We start from the raw sequence: 23,659 nt of genomic DNA, 5'->3' as shown, positions 1-23,659 counted from the left end.
AAAAAATTCCCGAAATTTTGAACATGCCGTAAGATCGTCAAATATTAACCGATTTTCAAAATTCAAACGACAATCAATAGACAAATAAATTTCCTATTTATTGAATGTCTTACAAATTGCATAACTCTAAGGATATAATTACAAAAAACTCAAATAAATTCCTTATTTATATATGTATCTTTAAAATTTAAATGACATTATGTTCTGTATATCCAAAGGTCTTAGTTTTTTATAGTCTGATACTATAAAAACACTTATACACTTAAAATTATAAGTTCGGATATTGATAATAAAATTACAAAAACACTTTTATGATTATACCATAAAAGTTAACTAAATTCTACATAATTACATAATACTTACAAATTAGTATATTAATAGTTACAAGTTCGGATACTGATAATGGAATCTTCTGCTAACCTCGTTCTCTATAGGAAACAATGACTTCTTAAACTCTGTCCACTGATCATAATTCAAACTGAATAGACAGCCGTTAATATCAAAAACAACTTGAACTTCGGTTTGCACATTTTTCACAATTACATTGAAGTTATTAGTAAGTATAAATTTCTTTTGAGGATCCATTCTATTCACTCCATTTTTTACTTCTGACAACATATTTTTGATCATTTTTTGGATTCACAAAACCGATCATCATTTGAAATTTACATACAGAACTCAACAGTTGGATAATTATCTTTTAAACCAGTGTATTTGATTTTTATTCCATCTTTAACGATCTCATCAATCATTTTATCTGTTAAGTGTTTTGTAAATCTAGGTGGAAGAAATACCTTAAACTCTTCACATTCAACTAAAACACTCTTTCCAAACTTAGTTTTAATCTTTTCCATTTTCACAATCTTATATTCTGTATTTAATTCTAATTCTCTTAATCCAATAACCTGTTTTTGTTCAAGACTTCCAAGTTTATTTAAAAGTTCAATATGACTCGCCATCGTATTTATTATATTAAAACTTTTTAAAAATCAGTTTCTAATAGCCTCGAATTTCGTTAAGTATGTCATTGATTCTGTTAACAATATCTCTTACATTTTCATCTGTTAATTCACCATTCATGAGCTTAATTACATTAAGCTCATCTTTAAACATCCCAATTCGATTCACCATATTTTTATAATATTCTTTCTTTGAAGCTATATTAAACCGTGTTGATAGACCAGTGATAACAGCAGAAGCCGAAGCAAATGCAGTTGTAATAATTGAATACACTGTAACAGGAATAAATACATTGATGAACCCTGTAGAAGCTGATAATAGAATTGATAACGTAATAAGAGTAATATAAACACATTTTATTCTCTTAAACTTCCTTTTGTTTTTCATTAATAACTTCTCAAGATTTAATATAGTATCTTCAATTAACACAATTAAATTCTCACGTGGAATGTTATCTGGAATAGTCATTTTATTAAATAAGTTTTTATGATATTATCATAAAAACACTTACAAACTAAACAAATCTAATAAACATATTATATAATTGGTTTATATCTTCTCAATTATTTTTTCTTTCTCAACATCATACTCTAAATTTTTCTTACCAATCATAACAACATAGCAAATTGTTTTATCTGGTACATCGCTTTCAAAATTAACAGTCAGTTTCAAATTAGTTCTATCACTTACAGTTACTGATTTATGCTTGCTTGTGTTAATTACGAACATTGGTCTATTTTCTAAAAACTCTTTAGGATAATAAAACATCTCAGTATTTCCAATTGTAGCTCGCTTATATACCGTATACATTTCATAAACTTTCAAATACTTATGTTTTGCAAAATCTAAGTTTAAAGATTTTAATGGGAAAGATTCATTTCTAGAATTACGAAAATGGATATTCTGAACTTTACAATGATCAAAATAGCTTGAATCTCTTTCTTGATTATCATTTCTATCAGTTTGGAAAAAGGCAATCACAAAATTAGGCATATCAAATTCACTTGAGTTAAATTGTGTGGTTAAATCGAATTCTAAATACTTTCCACTAACTGATTTCTGTAAACATTGATACGTGTTAAATGAAATAGGAATATTACCTTCTTTTAACATATTAGATCTTAACAAGGTGGCATAGTTAGGTTCATAATTAACAATAGGCATTCTTAACTCCATATTTGTAATCTTAATTTTACCTGGATGCGGTTGATCATTCTCATATGTTCCATCCTGCTTTTTTGTTTTCCAAATAGCAAATGCGTTATCATCAGAACCACTTCTTTTAAATGTATATTTCAAACCTCCTTTCCACATAATATCTTTAAAATCTGAAAAAATCCTGGCAAAAGTCTTAGCAAAAACACTATTTCTTCATCTGTTCTTGCCCACGTAATTCCTTCCCATCCACATTCATCATAGTGATTTGCCTCTGGTTTTGAAATCGTACATGTGTTTACAGCTGTTGAAGTTAAACCAGGATAATCTATAATATCTAATATCTGTCCATGCTTACTAATTTGAATTTGAGAAAACAAATGTGGGAAGAAATTATTAATAAGTCTAATATTTTGACCAGTAGTATATTCCCCATCACCATCTCTACCTCTAATTTCAAAAGTTACATAAATATCAGCATAATAAGGATGTATGAAGCCATCACCCACGTCAATATCAAATTCAATAGACCTGTTTGGCTTATTTAAATTCTCGATTGTTTTTTGATTAGGTTTAAAGGATTGTAATTCATATGATTCTATCTTATCCATATTTATTATAAAAAATATTTATAATCGTTTTATGAATTAAGCCCATAAAAACTTAAATATAACTTCTCCAAATATCCTTATCCCTATTCACCTGACTAATAATTTCTGAAAAACTATACCCATCTGTAAACATTTTTAACACTGTAATGCATAAATGTCCACAAATTATCTCGTTAAAATGTTGTATACGACTGCTATTGTACTTTATATTATGACCAAGATATTTTACGAGTGCTTTTGGTGGATTACCTCCAAATGAATCAAACACATACTTTCTATTTCCTTTTTTCCAATAACAAATCCAATGCGTTCCTATATTTTTAGATGTATCAAAATTAACAATACCACACTCATTCTTCCTTGGTTGTTTAGGCAATTCATTACTCATAAATACACCTCTAAAGTTTCTTATCTTAAGTTTTTTAACAAGTTGTATTAGATCTAAATTACTTAAAGGTTTAATTTCTTCTTTTTCTTTACTGTTTTGGCGTTTACGTTTTTTGAAAGCTTATCACCTTGTTTTTCTTCCATTGCTAAGTTATGTCGCTTTTGTTCTTCTAATTCCATTTTATTCTTTTTTGCATCATCTACAGTCTTAGCAATAGCAGCCGCACCTCCAGCAACAGAACCTAGAGCACCTATTAAAGCTAAAATCGTTGGAATAGTAAATATAAAACAACCATAATGAACTTTATTATCATTTGCCTTCATTTCTTTGTTTATTTTCTTAAGTTGTGGTATAGAACGAGATAGAGACATACATTGTCCTTTACTTAGTTTTGCTTCCTTTTGTTTGAGTTGTTTGTTAGTTAAAATGTGATCTATATTTAATTGTTTAAGTTCCTGATTAGGAATCGTAAATGTAAAACCTTTTAACTGCATATTTATTATATAATTAAAAGCTTTTTATGAAAAATTTCCATAAAAAGTACATATAAACCTAAATCTAAAAAATACTTATAAACCTAATCTGACTTTCATTACTTATAAACCTAAACCAAATCTTACTTTTGTATTCATCACTAAAGCAGTTCCAAGAGCAGGTAGTTTTTCAGTTATTAAATTAGCATCTTTAGCAAAAACTCTTTCCCAAGCTTTATTTTCTAATTCCTTATCTGCAATATGTCTTGATTCTGTATCTTTATTATCCCTATAGTATATATCATGTTCTTTACAAGCCTCATCTAATGGATTAATACCTTTATCACCTCTTTCTAATCTTTCTTGAAGTTTTGTACCCGGACCGCAAAATCTAAATCCTGGAATATGCAACTCAAATGGAAGTTTATTAATCAAATCATTTACTAATCCTTTTCCATACTTTTCACTATTCCAAAATTTTGGTGGCAGCGTATTCAATATCTTAATCAAATAACCTATACCTTTTGGATCATTAGGTATAAATTGTGCAAGTTTAGAATTAATCATATCCATAATACCTACTTTCTCATTATAAAAGTTATCATTTCCGGATTTTTCTTCCCCATCAATAACAATCAAGCGATCAATCAGTTTTCTCACATCATCCATCCATATGTATTCTTTTGATAATTCGTTATATACCTTTATTCCTTCTCCAGATTTTGGTGTCTTTTTTGAAGGTGTTGTTGGTTTTATATATTCATCCCAAATAGGTTTGATAATTTCTTTATATTTTTTACCTTTACTAGATTTTTGTTTTCTAGTACTTGGATCATTATTATGAAATGCAACACTCGAATCAATTACTATTTGTTTATATTTTTCTAGATCATCATCATTATAATTTGTTGGATTATGTTTTGTCAATAATTCCCATAAACCTCCTGTTCCTGTATAATGTCGATTATTGATAACTAAATCATCACCATGAATTTTAACTTCCGCATTTCCTATCATATGTATAATTTTCCCATCTTCATCATATGGCTGTATTCCAAAACTTTTATCATCTCTAGTTGCATAATATCTTGAGGAAATTTTACCCAAATGAGTTGTTGCTAAAGATTCTATTCCTTCTACTTTATATTTAATTTGTTTTTTCATGTGTTTTATTTCTTCTGTTATAGGCGTATCACTTTCATTTATAGAACTATCATACATAGGCGGTGTTTCTAATAAGCTTGAATCCACTCTAGCACTTTTATACGCAACTGGAACTAACTCTTGAATTAGATTTTTATTTTCTTCTGCTACTTTTGATATATCTTGCCCTAAATCTTTAATTGCATCAATAACAGGCTGATCTTGTTCTTTAAATTTTTCATACTTACTTCGATTACTTTGTTTAATTTCCTTAAATCTTTTAATAAGTTCTTCTTTTAACTTAATATACTTCTTAGCTTTATTAACATCCATTTATTATATAAAGAAAAAAATAAAAACATAACATAACATAACATAACATAACATAACATAACATAACATAACATAACATATACGTTCACCTGCATTCATATACGTTTAGTTCACACTTTTAGAAATTCTTTAATTTTATTTCTATATTTACCATTATTCACCTTCCTAGTCATATCTATTGTTAAGAAACCATGTTCTTCACTCCAACACTTGCTACATAATAATTGTAATTTTTCAAACGACATATCAGATGCAACAAATTCATCATATATATGTTTTAAATTTACATTATCCTGTCTAAATATACAAATAAAGTTTAAGTTGTCCCTAATTAATTGTTTTGGCACTTTAGAATATGTTTGTCCAAGATAGAAACAGTTCAAACCCTTATGACGCCCTCGAGTAAAATATTCTCTAACGTGATTTTGTTCTTCTAATATGAAATCATCCAATACTACCACAGAATAATCCTCACATTCATCTAATGGAATAATCTCTTCATTGTTTCCTTTTATTATTGCTACTGTGTCTTTAATATTACGTTCTATATCTCGAAAAAGTTGTATTAAGTGTTGGTATTTAGGTTGATTTAAACTTTTAGAATATATATAAACATTTGCATATTTTAACCATTTAGGTGCTAACAAAAAATTATCAATCATTAACGTCGTTTTACCACAACCACTATGCCCAACTATTAAACATCTTATATCATCAGGTAACAACTCTCCATTCCTCTTTCTCTTCGCCGTTTCTTCTGTTAACCTTACTTTAATATCCCAATTATCCATATTAGTTATTTATTATATAATAAATGAAGGTATTTAATTTAAATGGTTATTCATCTGTATTAAACATGTCATTGCATTACCCATTTGAAAACGATTTAGAAGTAGCAGTTGCAGGATTTTACACAACATACTTAACTCCAAACATTACAGAAAAGAACAATAAATTAACATTCTGTAGTAGTGACTCAAAATATACAAAACAATTCATAGTTCAACCTGGTCAATATAATTTAAAGGAATTAGAAGAATATATTAAATCAAACCTTCCATATAAGAACAATGCTTCTGAAGTTATTAAAATTACCGAGGACAGAAAGACCAATAGAGTTAAAATATTTAGCAGTTTGTGTGATATAACCTTAGATACCATTAATACTGTATTAGGTTTTAGTGAGAAGAACTTGGCTATAAAAGTAGAACATTTTGGAGATAAGCCACCAAGGTTTCATCCGTTTGATACTATAAATATTCACTGTGATTTAGCAGAAGGTATGATTTTAAAACACAATGATATAACACACAACGAAACAGACTTAATTGCAACATTTAGAACAAATGCAGAGTTTAGAGAACCAATTATATATGAACCTAATGAAAAGATATTTTTCCCAATACATCACAATAAATTTAATAATTTCAAAGTTTCAATTAAAGATGAGAATGGTGATTTGATTGATTTTGGTGGAGCTCGTATAACTGTTTTACTTGCTGTTAAATAACTCAAATTATTATATAATAAATATGGATATTTTTGGTAATATTAAAAGTAAGGTAAGTGATATTAGTGAAGAGCAGTTAAGGAATTTAGATAATGCTGTTAAGAACGAAGAATTTGAAAAATATAAAAGAGAGACACATCAAAATTTAATGAGTCGTACAAATTTTAAATCTGAACTAAATAAAATTTTCACAACAAATTATAGATCCTGGATTGATTTTACACAAAAAAGATTAGTTAATATAACTAATGGTATTGATCAACAAGATGCTATTACGTTAAACCAGCTCGAGTCAGTGAAAAGCGATATTAACAACCAATTAGAAAGTGATAGAAACAAATTTGAAGATGTATTAAAATCATTACAAGACACACATATAAAGAAAGATGATATTGAGGTTTTAAAAGGTGAATATATGGAAGAATTTAAAAAGACCAATAATAATGTTACTATTCTATTTAAAGCAAAAGTTCGTGTTTCAGAATTTAATCAATATAAGTCAGAAATATCATCCCTGTTAAATACACTTACAACAAAACAAGATTTTCAAATGATGAAAAAGGAAACTTTTAATCTAATTATGCAAAAAGAAACTATAAATTTATTATGTCGATTGAAAACTAGAAATGTTCCAAATCCAATCTTCAGAATATTTAATTTATCTAATGATTATGAGTTTCTCTACAATGGAAAAATAATGCATATGGAATTAAGTTTGGATAGATACTTTTTAGATATATTTTTGAACAATACTTTAGTGGTAAATCTGCCATTAAACATTAAAAAGGGTGATAAAATTATGTTTCAAGCACAAAAAAATTCAGCTATGGAAGAAGGAAAATTATTGGAAGTTATAATGTATATAGAAAGAGAGCCTTAATTATTTTCTTTTAATAAATAATGATGTATTGTGTTAAGTGTAAGAAATCAACAGATACAAAAATAGATAACATTAGAATAGAACAGACAAAGAATGGGAGATATGTTAAGAAAGGTATATGTGTTGTATGTGGTACTAATAAATCCCAATTCATTAAAAAGTGCGATTGACTATATGAAGGTGAAGGTATTAGAGAAGATATTATAGAAGAAATTCATAAACCATCGAGAAAGAATTATCCTAGGTTAAGTGTTATTGTTAAAGGTATAGATGACTTATGGCAAGCTGATCTTGTAGAAATGGATAGTGGTGTGTTAAAAGGTATTTCCAAAATCAATAAAGGTTATAAGTATTTGCTAACGATTATAGATGTGTTTTCAAAATATGCATTTGCTGTTCCTGTTAAAGATAAGAGTGGTAAGAATGTTACAGAAGCATTTGAATCAGTGTTAAAAGTAAGAAAACCTAATAACTTACAAACAGATCAAGGGAAAGAGTTTTACAATAAAGAATTTGAAGATTTGATGGGAAAAAACAATATCAATCATTACTCAACATATAGTGGTAAAAAAGCTTCTGTTGTTGAAAGATTTAACAAAACACTTAAACAAAATATGTGGAAGAAATTTACTGTTCAAGGTAATTATAAGTGGTTAAAAATATTGCAAGATTTGGTTGATGAATATAATAACAAAGTACATAGAACAATTGGTGTGAAACCTATAGAAGTTAACAAGAAAAATGAGCGAACAATATTAAAGAAAGTGTATCAAAAAGAATATAAGCGTGTTAAGCCCAAATATAAATTAGGTGATCATGTTCGTATAAGTAAGTCGAAAGGGTTATTTGAGAAAGGATATACACCTAATTGGTCAACAGAAGTATTTGTTATTAGTGAAGTTATTCCATCTAATCCACCTACATATAGAATTAAAGATTTAGAAGAAGAGGATGTACAAGGTAGATTTTACGAACCAGAACTATTAAAGACGAAACATAAAGATGAATACTTGGTGGAAAAGGTGTTAAGAAAGAAAGGTGATAAAGTATATGTTAAATGGCTAGGTTTTGATAATTCGCACAATAGTTGGATAGATAAAAGTAATGTTGTAGTGTAAATATAAATGTTTGTCTTTTATGGTTATTATTACATAAAAGGTTATTATGAATAGTGAATCATTCCACTTGTGAATGATGATTGTTTTAGTTGTAAGGGAGACTCAATTAACCTTCTAAATAAAGTAAAAGAAAAAGTATGATTATCATGTGGATGGAGATATTTATAAAGGTAAGGGTTATTATGTAAATATAACTTTTATGATTATTGATCATAAAAGTTTAACATTAATCTACACTAACCTAATTCTACATAAAAACATGCTATCAATATCTAGAATAAACCGGGTTATCAATTATTATTATATATAACCGTTCTACACAAAGGACAAGTGTTATTATTCCCTAACCAGGTAACCATACACTCAACACAGAACACATGTTCACATGCTGTTTTAGACAATTGAGTTTTTGTTTCTTTGCATATTGGGCATTCTTCTGAGTTTTCTATTAAGCGTAAACCTGATGAAAGTAACATTAGTTTGTTTCTAAGGCTATCGCTAACATGTCTATTTAATCTTAAGAATTCAACTATATTGATCTTGTCTTTGATTCTCATTATAAAGCATTCAGAAAAACTCCTATTCCAACAAGTATATACTATCTCACTTAAATCTAAACCTTTGCTTTCAAACTCGAGAATGAATTTTTCGCTTTTATCATCTAAGCTAACATTTGGCCAATAAACTTTATTTTGGTATTTTCTTACATGTGTTTCATCTAGTTTCGGTGTAATAGCTCGCCAATCGATAAGAGAATTAAATTCGCTCAAGAAGGTTGTTTGTTCTTTTCTTTCAATATGACACTTTATAGAAACTATATCCCAATCGAGTTTATCTTTAAAGGTTCTTAGGAACTCAAGTGTGAGCAAATTTGAATGATAAGAGATTATATCCCAATATAAGTATTCTCTGAATTGTGTACAAAAATTAATAGCTTGTTTCTCTGTATACTTTCTCCAGTTATTTTTTTCAGTGAATGCAAGCCAATCAATCTCTTCTTTAAACTCATTAAGAAAATCTTCCGTCATTTGTCGAGCATATTCATCAGTGTAATAATACCATCTTATATGTTGTCTTACATGTTCTTTATGTTTTAATACGAATTCTGGTTTTAGATGAGAATTTCGCCCATACATTGAATCAATCTTTGGCTTACACAATTCATCCCAGAAAATCATATCGCCATACTTATTAATAATGCTTTCGTGTTCAGTCAGATCTTTTCTTCTTGATAATCTAAACCAATCAATGTGTTCTTTGTGATTTTCAATAAAAGAAAGTGATAGATTATGTTTAAATGTAACTGAATACCAATTTATCTTGTTTCTGAAAGTATGTAGAAAGTTATCGGATAAATCCTTTATTTCTGAAATTTGTCTCCATTCTTCGACATTTCGATTATTAAGCACATCTATAACTATATTTTTACAAAGTGGATTTTCAAAGTAGTTTACGATATGTTCAGGATTTAATTTTTGAACCATGTCTTTTATAAGTTCAGTTAGTTGTTGTGAACTTGTGGTAGTTGTTCTGTGTTCGTTGATTAAGGTTATTAGTTCTGCTTTTGTAAGCTTTGAATAACCTCGTATACCCTTTTCTTTACATAAGTTTTTCAATTCAGCAACAGTATGTTTAATTAAACTCATAATTACTCTATCGTATATATATAAATTTTAAAAAATAGTGATCATTTTTGCTAATTTTCTATATAATAAATATGAAGACACATTTTGATTTATTACATGATAGACTTAAATTAATTCATCATGATCTTAAACTCATAACAGCATTACTAGAGAGGCAAATACTGTTAAAGGAAAAAGAATTATTAATAATACAACAAAAAACATCTGATTTGGATAGTGATGATGAATATAAATATGGTAGTGATGATTATGACGATGATGAATAAGTTTACAAAAATGATGTAATTTTAATATGTGTATATGTAACTTTGATGGGGTATTCTCATCAAAGTCGACTTTTAATACAACGCGTGATATGTAGACAATGGCAGGAGAGTACAATGTTAAGCGTTGTATTAGGATATATGGAAGTAAAATAATACAAAAATGACTAGAAATAATTCGGCGAAGATAAAAAATTGAGTAATAGTAAGATTTTCTATATAAAACGATAGAGTAATTATGAGTTTAATTAAACATACTGTTGTTGAATTAAAAAACTTATGTAAAGAAAAGAGAATCAAATGATATTCCGGATTAAGAAAAGCAGAACTAATAAATCTTCTTAAACAATATGATGATGAACAGATTGGAAATATATTCCCATTTAAAGAAGAAGTATTTGAAAGACCGAAACCAAAAAGACCTAAGCTAAAAGTTGAATTGAAAGAAACATCATTGAAATATAGATTACAGACATTTAGAATAGAAAACATTGATGGATATAAAGATCCTTTGAAATTCTTAAATGCAAGTAGTAGGATTGTTAAAAATAAAATCAAGGACAGTTTTAAACTTTTCAATGCGCTTAAAGTTAATATGTCATTTATTTGTAAATTTAAAAAAGAAAATACGATACAAGAACATAATTTTAAAACTTCAAATGAAATAATACTCGAATTTACAGATTTAGATGACTTTTGTAAAAAAGCTTCATACAAACTCATAAGAGAAATGGAAGAGTTTCAAAGTAAAGGATCTGGATGGATGTTACATTCTATAGACTTTTTAGAATTAAGAATTAATAAGTATGTATCAATGAGGGGTTCCTCTTACATAGAACTTCCATACATGATTAAGAAGAGAAGAGCATGTGTTAATATAAAGAATAATGATCAAAAGTGTTTCCTATACTCAATCATATCTGCATTATATCCAGTTAAACATGGGCAACATGGAGACAGGGTCTCTACATATAAAAAACATGAAGATAAGTTTAGAGATGTTTTTAAAGATATCCCATTTCCTGTACAAATCACTGATATAGCCAAGTTTGAAAAAAGAACTGATATTTCCATTAGTGTATTTAGTTTTGATAATAACTATTCAATTTTTCCACTTCGAATCGCACAAGAAAAGAAAGAAAAACATATTCATCTGTTATATCTTAAAAGTGAAAAGAAAACTCATTATTGCTGGATTAAAGACTTGTGGAAGCTTGTAGGCAATCAAATAACTAAAGATGGTCATAAAAGATTCCTATGTGAAAGATGTTTAGCTAAGCATTTTAAATCAGAAGAGTTATTAAAAGAGCATAAAAATGCTGCGGATTATATTCAGCTGCAAAAATCGTTTTACCAAAAGAATGGAATAAGGTACTTGAATTTATTAATTATAAACGATCTTTGAGAATTCCATTTACAATTATTGCTGACTTTGAATCACTATTAAAGGAAATTATTACATGCCAACCTTATCCAGAAAGATCTTATTCAAACGCATATCAAGAACATAAACCAAATAGTTTTACATACTATGTCAAAAGCACTTTAGATTCTTATAAAAGCAAACCAGTAGAATATATAGGAGATAATGTATCAGATGTATTTGTAGAAAAATTAAAAGAAGAAGCTATTAAAATTGCAAAAATTTATGATACTTATAAACCTATGAATCACCTTACAGAAGAAGAAAGAAATACATATGAATCATCTGAAAAATGTCATATTTGTGAAAGAACTTTTGAAGAACTTCCACGTTTATTAGAAAAGAAAATAGAGAGGTTAAATATTTTAACTAGTTATTTAAAAAAGAAAATCGAAGAAGGTTATAAACATTTAGAAGAGGAATTGTATATGAAAAAAGATGATGATGATGATATTGATGATATAGATGACATATTAATAGATATAAAAGAGCAAAAGGAGGATATAGAAGTTATACTAGATGAATGTACTAAAGAATTGAAAAAGACTATAAACAATATAAAATCATGTATAACCAAAGTTGCTGATCATGATCATTTAACTGGAAAATTTAGAGGAGCTGCTCATTCTTATTGTAACATAAAATATTCAAACCCAAGATTTATTCCTGTGTTCATTCATAACTTATCTGGATACGATACACATCTATTTATAAAAAGTTTAGGAGGTGGAGAATTAGAAGAAAAGATAACTATAATACCTAACACAGAAGAAAAGTATATTACATTCTCAAAAACGATAAAATACAAGAATAAAGAAAATAAAGAACGATCAATCCAATTAAGATTTGTAGATTCGTTTAGATTTTTATCAAGAAGTCTAGCTGAATTAGCAAAAAATTTAAAACCAGAACAATTTAGAGAAACATTAAAATTCTTTCCTAAAAATGTAATTGATTTAGTATAAAGAAAAGGTATCTATCCATATGATTATGCTGATTCACCTGAAAAACTAGATGAACCTGTTCCACTATCTAGAGACAAGTTTAAGAATAGATTAACAGGAGAAGATATAAGTGACGAAGATTATAACCATCATCTATTAATCTGTAAAATATTCAATTTAAAAACCTTAAGAGAATATACTCAATTCTACAACAAAACAGATGTACTTCAATTAACAGACATTATTGAAAACTTCAGAGATACAGCTCTTAATACATATAAATTAGATCCTGCATGGTATTTCACAAGTCCAGGCTTCTTCTGGGATGCAATGTTAAAGATGACACAACAAAAATTAGAATTGTTAACTGATTATGATAAACTGCTCTTTATAGAAAAAGGTATAAGAGGTGGAATTTCTCAATGTTCAAATAGATATGCAGTAGCTAATAATAAGTATCTAGAAAATTATAATCCTAAAGAGAAAAGTTCTTACATAATGTACATGGATGCAAATAACGAATATGGATGGGCTATGAATCATCATATGCCTTATGGAGAATTCAAATGGAAAAAGATTATTAATGGTGTAAATGATAAATACTGGATAAATAAAATATTAGAGACAGACGATGAGTCTAATATTGGATATATACTAGAAGTCGATTTAGAGTATCCAAAAGAACTTCATAATAAACATTCAGATTTGCCATTAGCTCCTGAAAATTATATAAACAACAAGAAACTTCCAAAATTATTAACAACACTTTACGATAAAGAAAACTATATATTGCATTATCAAAATTTAAAATTCTATGTGTCACAAGGTCTCAAAATTAAAAAGATACATCAAATATTAGAATTTAAACAATCAGGCTGGTTAAAGAAATATATAGAATTAAATACGGAACTTAGATCGCATGCAAGGAATGATTTTGAAAAAGACTTCTATAAACTAGCGAATAATGCAGTATTTGGAAAGACTATGGAAAACATAAGAAAGAGAGTAGATATAAGACTAGCACATAATGTAGAATTAGCAGAGAAACTAATAGCTAAACCTACTTTTAAAGATAGAACTATATTTTCTGAAGATCTAGCTGCTATTCATATGTATAAGACGAAAATTACTTTTAACAAGCCTATCTTTGTTGGGATGTCTGTTCTGGATATATCTAAAATTTGTCTATATGATTTCTATTACAATGTGTTGAAGAATAAATATGGAGATAAAGTCAAACTATTAATGAGTGACACAGACTCGGTTATAGCACATATAGAAACAGAAGATGTATATGAGGATATGAAAGCTATGTATGAGCATCTAGATACATCTGATTACAAAGATAATAACAAATATGGGATAAAACAAGTTAACAAGAAAGTACTAGGAAAATTCAAAGATGAACTGAAAGGTGAAATCATAGGAAAAGTTGTAGGTCTCAAATCAAAGATGTATTCAATACAAGCACCTCAAATAGGCCTCGAAGATAAAGACTTTAAAAGTAAATTTGATAAAGACAAATGTTGTAAAAAGGCAAAAGGAATAAAATCGAATATTGTTAAATCAGAAATAACTTTCAAAGATTACGAAGATTGTGTCTTAAAAGATTATGAATTATATAAAATGCAAAATACTATTAGGAGTAAAAGACATAATGTATATTCAGTAGAAGAAAACAAGCTAGCATTAAGCTCTTACGATGACAAAAGATACATATTAGAAGATGGGATACATACTCTAGCTTGGGGCCATTATTCGATAGATTTAAGGAAAGAAGATTTACTAACAAAGCTAAAAGAACTAATGGATAGCTATATCAAAGGAAGACAAGAAAAAGAAAAGCGAAGAATAGAAAGTTTAAGAAATGTTTAGATATAAGTTTTAGATGTAAAATTCTTTTATGGTTATATATCATAAAAGTAAATTGAAGATGTATGGGGGGAAGATGTAATTTTCGATGTGATTCTATGCTGGAGGATTTCATATATAAAAAAGCCTGGTTTGAGGAAGTGGCCCCAAACTGGTTTTATGAATACTACTTCCATCATTTGAGTTAACTATAAGATTATTGAAGTCTCTAGACTGTTATCATTTCATCGTCGCCTCTGGTGTCAGTATATTTTTTTTCTAGTACTTGCTGTGTATTGTGAGTGCAAGTATTCAAAGACTAACCTTTGTCATTTCTTCAGCCAGCGTTTCGCCTCACACTTGCACAAAAAAAACTTTACAATTTGTTCTTGTAGCAGGTGGGACAACTTCATACTGCTGTTCTAGATATTCTACCGGGCGTAATTAATATTGGAGCGGGCGTTAGTAGGGTTGCCTAACTCACAGATTTTGTACCTCAAGAATTTATGCAGCCCGCTGTATATATGACTCCAAAAGTGCATTACCACATATCATTTGCTTTTTTCCTGCAATACTAGGCAACCCAGAAAGATCGGTCGTTGGGTTGGTTGACAATTGGAAAAGCAATGGAGCAAACCTCAATTTTGTTACGAATATATTGCTGTGAAATACTGCAAATAAGAGAATAAAGTAAATTGTTAAGAATGACGATTTTATTATTCAGAGGGAAATATAAAGAGTTACAAAATGATCTTAACACACATCCTGCCTTTCCGCCTGGTTCGGTTGCAGGTTCGGTAGTCTTCCTTAAACGTACTGATCTGAAATACATTATACTAAACCTAGTAGGTAGCGTAGACCATACCTTCCGTTCCAGAAAACTAATTCATTCTTAAGCAAAGAAACAGAAACTATAGAAAAAAGAAAAAATGAATGAGTCTTATTTTCTTTTATTTTTTTATGAGAAAGAGACTGTGTGTGTATGTGTATGTGTATGTGTGTGTGTGTGTGTGAGAGAGAGAGAGAGAGAGAAAGAAGAGAGAGAAATAAAAGAGAAAAATGCAAGAAATGATAAGGAAACATCAAGAAACATAGATAGAGAAAGAGGAAGACGAATATAAATATGAAAACTATTTATCATACTGTGTATGAGGAAGACTGAACGCACAATTTATTGCGATTTTTTCCCTATAACTTCTCCAAGCAACATTGTATATGAAGGTTTTATGATACTACCTGATTGGGATTCGAACCGTGTTTTCCGTTTGGAAGTCTAGGTAACAATGGTTACTCTATCCGGAACATGTTTAACAAAAGTTAAAGGGTTTCTTTCTTAAGAACAATAACATGAAAAGTTGATGTACAAACAAATTAAGTATTTTAAATTGCCCTACTAGCCCCCATACTTATTATTTCATTTTGGGAAACCAACATTTGTAAATCGTAATCATGATACAGGTGCTCGTTCGCCATTCTTACGGATTGCTCGTCTAGTATTAGAAGTCACTCTTCGATTCTTTACGATGGCTATGTGATAAAAGGTTTTTGTTTTGACCAGGAATCGAACCTACGTTTTGAATTTATACTAATCCTGAGTCCAGGACGTTGCTCTACCATACCCCGTCATTTAAACTATAACTCCAATCTCATTTAGTTCAGTTCTGCTCTTCGGAACGAACCGGGCTCTTTCAGTAACGTTATTTGCAGAAACGTACACGCAGAAATTCATTTATTCGACGACCTGGAGACAAATTTGTCCCAACTATTAAACGGAATAACATATAATCCAGGAAATATCTTACAGAAGTAATGACATACTATGCTGTAATTACGCCACTCAAGTTCAAAAGAATGCTTATAATAATAATAAATATAAATGTTCAGCTTCAGCTTCACTCTGTATTTGTCATTTCAAGAAATAATAATATCAATATGCGGGCTCAATCTAACGACCATTCTTTGAAGATAAAGCAATTGTTCCATTTTCTCTTTCGTTTCAGAAACTCCACGCTCGTGGTGTTTATTCATCATTATATCCGTACGACATTAGATTGAATCGACCATATGTACTCGTACACATAAACGTTGGGACATATGTTATTGCCGAATAACTGAAGCTTGTGTGCAATGTTACAAAAACATTTACTTACGTCTTGTGTGCGTGGGCAAAGTTTCATGTCCGTTGCGAGCTATGGAACACAGTGGTTCTTAACATACTTTAGCCTATAGTATAAGTCACATCGTTAGGAACTCAGCTATTCGTTTTACTCTTTACTATTACGAGACATTTCTCCACAAGTTCTGAAAAAAATGACGAAGAACTTTGGACATTTCCGATCAGCTGATTAGTTAAACAAACTTCTGTATGGAAACATTGACTCTGTAGGTCAATGTCAGGGTTATGATATTCGTTTGCTTGAAGTGATTACAACGCCATCTACCTTGTGTAATATACCCGTAGCTATTACTTTTCCATTAGAATAAAACGTGAGATAAGCCGGAGTAGAAGGTTACAATTTTTGGTCGTCAAATTGAAGAATAGTACAATGTAATTTCGGTATTGTCTTTGGCTTAAAGTGCTCCTATACATATGGTGGACGGAAGTAAAGTGTAAGATTTTGTAAAGTGAACAGGGATATATTGCTCGGTGAGAGTTTGTAAGTACAAAATTTTAATCTATTATTTTTTTTCTCTTTTTGGCCAACTACTGCAAGTTTTGGTGAGTGGTATGTCCCTGATCACTATAGTAATCACATATTGTTTAATATTTAGGGAATTAAATTCAGTTTAAGAGTAATTTGATGTGAGAAATCTTCCAAAAAGAATAATATGTAAATTCCATTTAGAATATTGAAAAGTAGAATGCTAATGTTGAATAACTTCTGGACTGCCAGTCAAAAATGGGAAAGGGTTACATCTGGTTTGGATATAGATAATTGTGTATGCACCTTTATTTCGTTACTGTTGAATTTATGTGAATGTTGACTTTTTTATACCATAAATTGTTAATTTTGAAGGAGACTTATAATTTATCTGGAAAAGCTTACTTGCTCAAATTGTTCCGCATTAAGGAATAGATTACTGACCCTTTCATAGATAGTGGTTTACTTGTTTTCAATATTGCCGCTACAGTAATTATTATTGATAATGAACACTAAACTTGGTGATCAAATTAAGTATCCATTTTCCAGTGAAACTGAAAAGTTCCGAGACACGTCTAGGATCATGCCAAAAGACTAACATACATCATATCTTTCCGTTTGGTTCGGTTGCAGATTCTTCGAAGATAAAGCAATAGTTCTATTTACTCTTCCGTTTTCAGAATTTCTACGCACGTGGTGTTTATCCATCATAATGTTCCTAAGACATTAGATGAAATAGACCGTGTGTACGGATATACGAAAACGTTGGGACCGGTATTTCATATGTTATTGCCGAATAACTCAAGCTTCTGTGTACTGTTACAAAAACATTTACTTACGTCTTGTGCGCGTGGACAAAAGTTCATGTGCGTTGCTGACTGTAGAAACACAGTCGTTCTTAACATACTTTAGTCAATAGTATACGTATCATCGTTAGCAACTCAGCTATTCGTTTTAGTCTTTCGTAGTAATTATTATTGATAATGTTTAGTACCTGTAATTGTTTCGAATACAGGTATTGTTATCATTTTCTTTATTTTAAAAGTATATCCAGATAAATGCAACCATAAATACTGTTATTTTGAACGTAAACGCCATTTACAATTGATAAAGAAAAAAATTACGTTTCGAAGTAGCTGCAAAAAATTAGAAAACAGGTGGGAAGTACTGAAGTTAAAACCGATACTCATTGACATCAAAAGCATTACAAGCAGCTGTAGAAAACCGCTTGGCAATGATCATTACGTTTCGGAACGAGCAATGTATTCAACTTCTATATTGCCCCTATTGGGAAATGACGTGGTCTTCGTCGTGGTTAGAATTTTCCTTGAACATGAATATGACATTTACTTTCCTTTATTCTCCATCTCTACATAGTTTGCCTCTTTCTCTACATTTCTTTCTCGTTTTCATCCCAGCTGCGCTACGGTGAAGTACCGGTTCACGTTTACTTACAGTCTCGTCGAATGTGGAGCTGGCAGACAAGAATATAAGTTCCGTAAAATGAAAGTATGTGCGTGTGCCTAAACTAGGCACAAACAACAAGTTAGAAATTAATTTCATTAACAAAATAAAACATGATTTAAAATGTGTAATATATGTAGTGACTTAGCACGAATTGTATTACATTTAAAATGACGCCAAAATTATAAAGAAACAACTTCCTATTTTATAGTGTTTACGGCCTCTTTATAATTATGTTATTTAGGTGGCTTCATAAAGCAATTGATAGTTTTCAAGCTGTATCGTACTCACAGCAGTGTTCGACCGGTCAAGTCGTTCAGGGTCGTCATGATCCTATCATCGGATTTGAACTTATTACAGGATCTCCACAATATGCTCCATAAGCGGTAGTTCCTGCTGCGTCTATGCTGATATATTCACTGGTGCGCAATCTTCATTCTATATTTCATTAATGAGAAAATCTCAAGCGTCGTACAATTACTAAGTGGGTAGCAGCAAAGGAACGTATCACAATGCAACAAAATAACGTTCTACAGGCAATGTATAACATTTTCACAGAATAAAACGATACTGGTAGTCGAAGAAACGCAATTTGCAATTTAACTATGCATTTTTTAATTCTGAAATTGATGTCTCATCTGTTCTCTTTGCACAAAACTACAAATTTTGTAGAAGCACAGGCACAGACAAGAGAACTGAAATCTGTATACAAAGGTGTCCGGAACATTCGAATATTTTGAAATGACAACAAAATGGTCGCCTTTCGGTCATTTCAAGAGAGATTTTATTTATATTCATTTGACACAAAATTCCTTTCGATCCTATAATTCTTCAACTTGTTTAATCATGTATAAAATGCGAAATAAGCAAGATTTACTATTTCTATAAGGAAACAAAATCCAATTTTGGTTTTAAAAATTTGTCACTTTCCATTATGATACAATTCGATTTTTTAATGTAGTCTCTTTCTGATGGAAATTTAAGAGTAAAATAAGACTCATTATTATTTTTTCTTTTTTCTATTGTTTCTATTTCTTTGGTTTAGTATGCATTAGTATTCTGTAATGGAATGTATGGCCAACGCTACCTACTAGGTTTATTATAGTGTGTTTCAGATCAGTACGTTTAAGGAAGACTTCTGAATTTCCACCGAACCAGGCGAAAGACAGGATGTGTGTTAAGCTTTTGGCATGATCCTAGACGTGTCTCGGAACATTTCAGTTTCACTGGAAATTCAGTGCTTAATATGATCACAGAGTTTGGTATTCATTTTGAAAGTGACCTAATGAGTTTTTCAAGACTTTATTGCTTATTTATTAGAACAGTTCTGAAACAAATTTTAAAAAATCGTTTATTTATTGTTGGAATTCTGGAAACGGAACGTTATAAGCTTGGGTTCCTTTCTTATTGCGTTTAAATCCAATATTTTTATCAGTGCCCTCTTTTCTCTTCCTCTATCTTCTTTTCTATCTCTGTCCCTCTTTCGTACCTCTAACAGATATCTATTGGTTTCAATTTTTCATTGAGATATGTTTAAGTTTCTCTCTACTTCAACTTTTTCGAGTCTCGTTTCGTCGCAATTTTATGCTTCCACTTTATTCACACTAACACATATATATTTTGATATTAGAATTGTGGTCATCGTTGTTGTTGAGTTTAATATGGGGGAGAGGAAAGGAGGAGAAATGGGGGGTTTCTCTACCAGACACGATTCTTGGTTAGGAAGTTATATATTGGGTGACCTAGCTGCAAGGCGTTAGCTGTCTCTTTTTCTAATGCGCGTGTATAAGTTCAGTAATACACCATGAATATAGTCAATTAGAATTGGTTATGTAACGAAGAAATAACAACATGAAATGTGAAATCTCTTTTAACAAACTGTCGACATTTGAGAGTCTACCAACTTTACATTTTCGGGTGCCGATTATTTCGAAAACTCCGGTAGCCAGATAGGGGACTTTCATATTAAGAGATAGGGGACTTTCATATTAAAGAAAATGACAATTTCAGCAAAATGAAGGCGTCATTTAGTGAGAGGAAAGACGAATTAAAACTCTCATTTCTAGTTTTATGTCTGTGTCAAAAATACTGACAGAAATAAGGACAATGAATTATGAGAATTTTGTAGAACATTCAATTTTATTATAACAGGAATAACATCTTCCGATTTGCTTAGTAATGAAAAATTGTAGAGTATATTGCTATACTCTGTAAAGTATGTGTGTGGTCGCTGATTGCTGTTTACAATTAGAAACAAAGGTCGAAGATCAATTTGAGTAATAGTTTTCTATTAAGGTAAGTATAGCTACTTTTATTTTATTTTTTATATTAAAATGCTTCTTCGGTTTTATTCCCTTCCCTCTCAACCTTAGGTATGAAAGAACACATTTAAATTTTGAGTATTTATTCAAGTATATTCCATATCCTAAATTTTCGATATCGGTCTTCGTTGAGAGGAAGAAAGCGAGGTATTAGGAGACTTTAAGACGTGTAATAGAAGATGTAATAGAACTTAATTTTTACAATAATATTTTCTATTGACAATTTCCTTTTTACTACAAATTGCAATGTGAATAAATCCACTTGCAAATTTGCAATATTTTTCAAATGGCACTCATATTTTATATATATACGCACATCTAAGAATACATAGATTATCTGTAGCTATCATATTTGTTCCAAAATAAACATCGGAAAAATAAACAATACCATTCGCGTCTTTAACGATTTTGAGTAACAAAGTAAAATCTGTAGATAATGTTGCTACCACTCCCAAATTTACCGGAATTAGCCATGACTTCCAACAATGTATATTTATCCAAACTGGATTCAAAACCTTCATCATGAACATAGTCAAAGTGGTTGTCAGCCTCCTCGGATATGTCTCCTTCCGTCTTATTGTGTGTTATAGAAGAAAAATCTCGTCCAGTTCTTTACCAGGAGGTAATGTGCCTAAGATCGATGACACATTCCCGCGCTGGATGGCGATGCTGATACGTTGGAAAAGGAATGCAGTCGCTCGGGGGTCACCAGCTTTGATTGCTATTCGATGACCAACTTCATTAATGAAATTAGATCCTTCGTGACCCCAAGACCCACTGGTTTCTATTGCTACTGTTACAAACCAATATTTGTCCAATAGGTTTGAGTATTTTAGTCTTTTGTCTGATTCTCTGTGAGCGGCGACGAGACCTGCCTGAATTGAAGAATGGGGCAAGTTGGAAGGAGCAAACGTATCGGAACATGTGAAATCCCAGACTAGTGCTTTTCCATTTTTCCATGGTACCAAGGTCATGCCATCAGGCCTTTTACCATCAGAGCGGCAACAACCATTTGGTTCTTTTATTGAAGGAACTCCCGCTGAAGCGAGGGCTCTACAAATAATGTCGTTTACAATATGATGTCGGGATTGTCTTCCCGCACTTTTTTTTTTTTTTTTGCATTGAAGGCCATCTAATCCTTTATTATCAACATATGCGTTGCAAGCAGGACAAAAGTGAGGCTCACAAATATTAGCACCTAAGCGCAGAGCTGTAGCAATACGAAAGCTCTCATTAGAAAGGTGTAGGCCGAGTGTGTGAGAAGGTAGGGTTTGAAGCCATGCTTCGTTTTTGGAGGAAGAAACAGCTAACAGCCTGGCTTTGTCATCTGGGTTATTAGTTGATGATAGGAGTGAAGATAAACGAAGCTTGACTATAGGTTCATTATTATGTACTGTAGTTTGTTAGGGGCCAAAACGTTTCTCTTCCCAACAAAAAAAAAGAAAAAAGAAAAGAAAAGAAAGAGAAAAAGAAATAAGAAGCCACCTATCGAAAGCAATTGCTTTGGACTTTGATCTAGAATTTAACATAAGAAAACCTTTTGTTCGTATTTCTCGGAGATTTCAGTCGCTTTTGGCCTTTGGGACCGCTTATTGAAAAAGTCCACACTTGACCGCTATGTACAGACATGTTCTTAGGCAGAGTCAGAGATTTTGAAACATAAACGAGTTTTCAATAATAATAATAATAATAATAATAATAATAATAATAATAATAATAATAATTATGATAATAATAAGTAATATAACAATTGGGTTTACAAGTAGGGTGCAATGTGTTCATCTTGCATGTCAGGTCCGCAAGTCTGCTACGCCAATGGTGTCCCTTAGTGTGTTTGTCTCTCCATTTCTTGTGGATGTTTGTTGTTGTGCTGTTAGGCTTTTATATTAAACCTTTACATTATGTAATATTTTTTCTTTTCTACGAGATTTTTTTGAATAAGAAAAGAAACTGCTATTCTCTGATATCTATTCCTTAACATTCATTTTGTTTCAACTGCTTAAGTAAGATTATTTTGTAACTTTATGTCATCCATTTCCCTGATAATAATAAAATCGTCATTCTTAACAAATTTATTTTATTCTTTTAGTTGCAGTTTGCCCCACTGGTATATTTGTAACATGATCGAGGTTTGGTCAATCGCCTTTCTAATTTTGAATCAACGCAACGAATCAGCTCTTTTCGTTGCCTACTCTTGCAGGAAAAGAAAAATTGGTGGCATAATGTTCTTTTGGAATCGTCTGTACAACTAGCACCAGTAAATTCCTTCGCTAGGTTAAATTAAGAAAACAAGAATTTTAGGATGGATGAAAGAATGCATCAAACGAAAGAGCTCTTGGCCAATATTTAGTTTTTGAATCTATTAGCACAACATTTTTGAACGGCCTCTAAATCAAGTTTTCGTGTTTTCTGGGGAATAAACACACATGATACTGAGTTAAGTGATAACTTGGGTTTGGCTACAGTATATGTAGTATTCTAGATACAAAGTCTACAAGGAAATTTTTGATTGAGATATATTGGATATTTGATCC

This window comes from Thermobia domestica, chromosome 3 (assembly GCF_964235325.1).
Source record: "Thermobia domestica chromosome 3, izTheDome1.hap1.1, whole genome shotgun sequence".
NCBI classification, from domain to species: Eukaryota; Metazoa; Arthropoda; class Insecta; order Zygentoma; family Lepismatidae; genus Thermobia; species Thermobia domestica.
This window is presented reverse-complemented; position numbering follows the sequence as displayed.